The sequence below is a fragment of the Triticum urartu genome, chromosome 3A (assembly GCF_056163025.1).
Source record: "Triticum urartu cultivar PI428250 chromosome 3A, HENAU_Tu73, whole genome shotgun sequence".
Lineage (NCBI taxonomy): Eukaryota > Viridiplantae > Streptophyta > Magnoliopsida > Poales > Poaceae > Triticum > Triticum urartu.
In genome coordinates, this window is record NC_141875.1 from 514,101,656 (window position 1) to 514,108,303 (window position 6,648).

A 6,648-nucleotide genomic window follows, 5' to 3' on the forward strand; every position below is an offset into this window, starting at 1 on the left:
CGCCCCCACTTCCCCACTCCGCTCTTTCCTCCCCCACCGATCTGGATCGGGGCAGATGCCCCGGCCCCGTCGAACGCCGCCGCCGCCCAAAGAACCCCACCCCCTCGCCGGACGCCTCGCCTTCCTCCACTCCTCCCCCTCTCTCTGCTGGATCCGGGCGATCCACGTCGCCCCTGACCCTGCCTCCCCGACAACCGCCACGACAACCCTTGCCTCTGCCCCGACGGCCGCCAGTGCCCCTGTCGCTCGACGCCGTTCCCCGTCGCCTCCTCACCCTCGCGCGGGCCTGCCCCGTCCCCGCCTCTCCATCGCCGGCCAACCCCGAGACTCGCCGCCCCCGCTTCCCTCCATCGCTGGTGAGGCCCTCGGCCTCGGCCTCCCCCTTTGCCTCCCGTCGTCCCGCACTGTACCACCCCCGCACACACCACCCCTATCGCGCTCGTCGCCCCCACGCGCCGTCCTGCCTGTGGTCACCGTCCCGCACGTGCCCGGTGGCCGTGCTTGCCGCCTGCGCTGACCGTGCCGTTGCTCGCCGTCCGCCCGCGCCCCGCAGCCCCGATCCAGCCAACCGCCCTCGTCCATGCCCAGGGCCACTCCCCCGCGCCGCGCACTCCGGCGTCCGACGCCCGGTGCCCGCGCCCACGCCCCCTGGGGCTCCGCCCCTGCCCGTTCGCCCGTAGACGCACATCCGCCTCGCTAAGGCCCTGGGCCTATGGAGGATGGGGCCCATGCCCCTATCTTAAGAAAAACAAAAAAGAAATGTTAATAAAAAATACTAAATTAGTTAATTAATTAGTGGTTCAGTTAATTAACTTAATTAATTTTGCCTAATTAACTAATTAGATAATTAGTTAGTCAGAGGACTCTATGACAGTGGGGCCCCACCCCTAGTTAGCTTAATTTAAACCCCCCCTTTAAAATATGTGACACTGACAGATGGGCCCCATTGACTGGTCAACTTTGACCCAGTCAACGCTGACTGTACTGCTGACTGGGCACTGACCGGCCCCACACGTCAGGGTTGACCATGGTCAACTCAGCTGACTGATGATGTAATGATGATGTCACGCTGATGCAATACCCCATTTTTTTGATTTTATAATAATTCCAGAATAGTGTTTAAAACTTTGGAAAATCATAGAAAATAATCCATGACTCGGATGAAAAAGTTTTCTACATGAAAGTTGCTCAGAACAACGAGACGAATCCGAATACGCGATCCGTTCGTCTTCCACATGCCCCTAACTACCTGAACATGCAACTTTTCCCCTCCGTTTCATCTGTCCGAAAATGCTAAACCTGGGGAAACATTTCCGGATGTTATCCCCCTTCGTCGGTAACGTGTAGCACCGCGTTAGGACACATCTAGCTCTGCGTGTTATCCTGTTATGCTCTTGCTTGCTATGTATTTACTGTTTCTCCCCCCTCTTCTCTCCGGTAGACCCCGAGACTGCCACTGATGCCGCTGTGTTCAACTACGTCGATGGCGACCCCTTCTTCTTGTCTGAGCAACCAGGCAAGCCCCCCCCTTTTGATCATCCCGATATCACCCATTCCATTCTCTCATGCTTGCATTAGATTTTGCTACTATTATTGTTTGCTCCTATTCTGCTGCATAGCCTGTTTATTGTAACCTGTTATTGTTACCTACCTACTTATCCTAAACTGCTTAGTATAGGTTGGTTAGAGATCCATCAGTGACCCCCACCTTGTCCCAGTTGCCCCGCTTTATGTTTGATGAATCGATCAACGTGATCGACGTCCAGGCCCCGACACCGCACATCACTTTCCCCTTTTGTTGCTCGACTCTGCAGAGTTACCATCGAGTGCCGAGGGTGGAACCTCTTACATCACTCCTGATGAGATCTCCGTAGTGTAGCTTTACGGTCGAGGTCATCGAGGGGTATTTCCTCCTTAACCACTTTCGTTACGGCTCTGTCGTGCAACCCATCAAACGTGAACCTCGATGGTGGATCCTCTTACGTTCACCTTGATGATAACATCGAGTGGAATTCACCGGGGGTGATTCCTCGGGTTTTCCCCTTGGTGGTAGACACACAGTTACTATGGTTAGTATGACTTTGCACTGGACCCTATTACTAAAGACGGGTCATCCCCGAGGGGTACCCGCGCGAGCTTACTAGCGAGTGATGTGGAGTCGGGTTGATCTGGAAGGTGCCCGCGAGATACTTACGAGGCGTGGCCAGGCATTCTTAGCCCTTGTCGCAAGTACTCGAGACGGGGCGACGGGGTCACATCGATCGTGAGTCTCTGCTCGTTACCATGTGCTCCTAATCCACTACGGTTTGGATATTTGATCTGAGGGGCCTTTGGCCTGATAGCACTAACCATCACGTGGGCATAGTATGGGCGTTCTGCGTCGTATGCATCAGCCGAAGCTTAATAGATGTCAGCGACTGAGCGGCGCGCCCCGGGTTGGACTGCGTAAGCTCCTGCCTTGTTGAAGGAGGTAGCTAGGTCTGCTCACCGGCCGCGTACGCAACGTGCAGGAGTTCCCGGGGAGATGGCCCATGACCCCTGGGGGCATAGGTTTAGTCCGGCGTGTTGACCTCTCTATTAAGCCTAGGTCGGGTTGCGGCGTATTGTTTGGCTGAGGCCGAGCATGACCCAGGAAAGTGTGTCTGGCCGGAGTTAATCGAGCGTGGTTGGTAAGTTGGTGCACCCCTGCAGGGAAGAAAACATCTATCGATAGCCTGTCCTATGGTAACGGACACTTGGAGTTGTATCCCGATCGATACAACTAGAACTGGATACTTGTGATGAGAACTGGATGGTGATGAGTAATGGATTGTGATGATAACTGGATAGTATGGCTCTGGGATTACTTTCTCGCAGGGAGTCGAGAAAGGATCTCTAGCCGAGGTTGATAACACTACTACTTCTTTACTTTATGCTACTCTACTTCCTCCTATTGCTGCAAGATGGTTGGTTCGAGAAGATGCTAGTCTTCGATAGGCTAGGCTTTCCCCTTCTCTTCTGGCATTCTGCAGCCCAGCCCACATATTCAGCCTTCCTTTGATAATGTTGCATATGTAGTGTAGATCCTTGCTTGCGAGTACTTTGGATGAGTACTCACGGTTGCTTTGCTTCCCCTTTTCCCCCTTCTTTCTTATTTCTGGTTGTCGCAACCAGATGGTGGAGCCTAGGATCTAGACGACACCACCGACGACTACTACTACCCCGAGGGTGCCTACTATTACGTGGAGGCCGCCGACGACCAGGAGTAGTTAGGAGGCTCCCAGGCAGGAGGCCTTGCCTTTTTGATCGTTGTTGCTTTTGTGCTAGCCTTCTTAAGGCAAACTTGTTTAACTCATGTCTGTACTCAGATATTGTTGCTTCCGCTGATTCTTGTGTATTCGATCTTATGTATTCGAGCCCTCGAGGCCTCTGGCTTGTAATATAAAGCTTGTATTATTTTAATTTGTGTCTAGAGTTGTGTTGTGATATCTCTTCGTGAGTCCTTGATCTTGACCGTACACATTTGCGTGTATGATTAGTGTACGGTTGAATCGAGGGCGTCACACCCTACTACATGAAGATGAAGAATGAGAGCAATAAGGACAAGAACGCCTGGCACAGTGTGTGGCATGAGAGACTGGATGAACAACATGTCAAGTACGCGGCCATGGACGCGTACACAAGCTACGAGATGTACAGGCGGATCGTTGACATGAGGAAGTCTCTTCTTCCTGCCCCAGACGAGGGATCGAGCCACATAGAAGTGGCGGGAGCGTCACAAGAAGTAGATGACTAGACGATCGTTTCTCCTACTTTAGAATCCATGCAATTGTTTATTAAGGTGTGTGCGAATGATCTGTATAGTCACTTATGTAATTGGATGTTTATTTCAGTTATATATATATAAACTTGTTATTCTACTGTAGACAGAGAAAATCACACGGCTTCTTAGCAGCAATCTGCTACCTCTTGAGCATGCGTTGGTTTTCCCTCGAAGAGGAAAGGGTGATGCAGCAAAGTAGCGTAAGTTTTTCCCTTAGTTTTGAGAACCAAGGTATCAATCCAGTAGGAGACTACACGCAAGTCGCCTAGTACCTGCACAAACAATCAAGAACCTTGCAACCAATGCGATAAAGGGGTTGTCAATCCCTTCACGGCCACTTGTAGAAGTGAGATCTGATAAAGATAATAAGATAAATATTTTGGTATTTTTGTTGTATAGATTGGAAAGTAAAGATTGCAAAGTAAACGAGACAGAGATAGCTAGTTGACGGGAGACTAATATGATTTAAAATAGACTCGGGGGCCATAGGTTTCACTAGTGGATTCTCTCAAGATAGCAAATATTATGGTGGGTGAACAAATTACTGTCGAGCAATTGATAGAAAAGCTCATCGTTATGAGAATATATAGGCATGGTTATAAACATAGGCATCACGTCCATGACAAGTAGACCGAAACGATTCTTTATCTACTACTATTACTCCACACATCGACCGCTATCTAGCATGCATCTAGAATATTAAGTTCATAAGAACAAAGTAACACATTAGGCAAGATGACCTGATGTAGAGGGATAAACTCAAGAAATATGATATTAACCCCATCTTTTTGCCCTCGATGGCAACAATACAACACGTGCCTTGCTGTCCCTGCTGTCACAGGGAAAGGCCACCGCAAGATTGAACCCAAAGCTAAGCACTTCTCCCATTGCAAGAAAGATCAATCTAGTAGGCCAAACCAAACTGATAATTCGAAGAGACTTGCAAAGATATTAAATCATGCATATAAGAATTCAGAGAAGAATCAAATATTGTTCATAGATAATCTTGATCATAAATCCACAATTCATCGGATCTTGACAAACACACCGCAAAAAGAATTACATCGAATAGATCTCCAAGAAGATCGAGGAGAACTTTGTATTGAGATACAAAGAGAGAGAAGAGCCATCTATCTATTAACTATGGACCCGAAGGTCTATGGTAAACTACTCACACATCATCAAAGAGGCTATGGTGTCGGTGTAGAAGCCCTCTGTGATTGAATCCCCCTCCGGCAGCGCACCAGAAAAGGCCCCAAGATGGGATCTCATGGGTACAGAAGGTTGCAGCAGTGGAAAAGGGGTTTCGTGGCTCTCCCCAATGGTTTCAGGGTATAAGAGTATATATTGGCGAAAGAAGTAGGTCGGTGGAGCTGCGAGGGGCCCACAAGGGTGGGGGCGCACCCTCCTGCCTTGTGGCTTCCTCACTGCTTCCTTGACGTCCACTCCAAGGCTCCTGGATTGCATTTGTTCCAAAAAAATCCTCGCGAAGGTTTCGTTCCGTTTGGATTCCGTTTGATATTCCTTTTCTGCGAAACACTGAAATAGGCAATAAAACAACAATTTGCATTGGGCCTTCGGTTGATAGGTTAGTCGCAAAAATAATATAAAAGTGCATAGTAAAGCCCATTAAACATCCAAAATAAATAATATAATAGCATGGAACAATCAAAAATTATAGATACATTGGAGACGTATCAAGCATCCCCAAGCTTAATTCCTGCTTGCTCTCGAGTAGGTAAATGATAAAAACAGAATTTTTAATGTCGAATGCTACCTAACATAATTTTCAATGTAATTTTCTTTATTGTGGCATGAATGTTCGGATCCGAAAGATTCAAGACAAAAGTTTAATATTGACATAAAAATAATAATACTTCAAGCATACTAACTAAGAAATTATGTCTTCTCAAAATAACATGGCCAAAGAAAGCTTATCCCTACAAAATCATATAGTTTGGCTATGCTTCATTTTCGTCACACAAAAACTCTCATCACGCACAACCCCAATGACAAGCCAAGCAATTGTTTCATACTTTAGTAATCTCAAACTTTTTTCAACTTTCACGCAATACATGAGCGTGAGCCATGGACATGGCACTATGGGTGGAATAGAATATAATGATGGGGGTTGTGTGGAGAAGACAAAAAAGAGAAAGTCTCACATTGACGCGGCTAATCAACGGGCTATGGAGATGCCCATCAATTGATGTCAATGCGAGGATTAGGGATTGCCATGCAACGGATGCACTAGAGCTATAAATGTATGAAAGCTCAATAAAAGAAACTAAGTGGGTGTGCATCCAACTTGCTTTCTCACGAAGACCTAGGGCATTTGAGGAAACCCATTGTTGGAATATATAAGGCAAGTTCTATAATGAAAAATTCCCACTAGTATATGAAAGTGACAATATAAGAGACTCTCTATCATGCAGATCATGGTGCTACTTTGAAGCACAAGTGTGGAAAAAGGATAGTAGCATTGTCCCTTTTATTTTCTTTTTTGGCATTTTTTTTCATTTGGCCTTCCCCTTTTTTTTGAGGGGGGGACAATGCTCTATTAACGATCATCATCACACTTCTATTTATTTACAACTCAAATATTACAACTCGATACTAGAACAAAGTATGACTCTATATGAATGCCTCCGGCGGTGTACCGGGATGGGCAATGAATCAAGAGTAACATGTATGAAATTATGCATGGTGGCTTTGCCACAAATACGATGTCAACCACATGATCATGCAAGGCAATATGACAATGATGAAGCGTGTCATAATAAACATAACGGTGGGAAGTTGCATGGCAATATATCTCGGAATGGCTATGGAAATGCCATAATAGG

The 6,648-nt window shown here is 47.2% G+C and overlaps 1 long non-coding RNA gene across 1 annotated transcript; it reads left to right on the forward strand.

Annotated features, from left to right (window-relative positions):
• LOC147980329 (uncharacterized) lies at positions 1 to 3,839 on the forward strand. Its single transcript, XR_015619225.1, has 3 exons — positions 1 to 356; positions 1,442 to 1,516; positions 3,154 to 3,839. It is a non-coding gene; the product is annotated as an uncharacterized LOC147980329 (long non-coding RNA).
• The last annotated feature ends 2,809 nt before the right edge of the window (positions 3,840 to 6,648 follow it).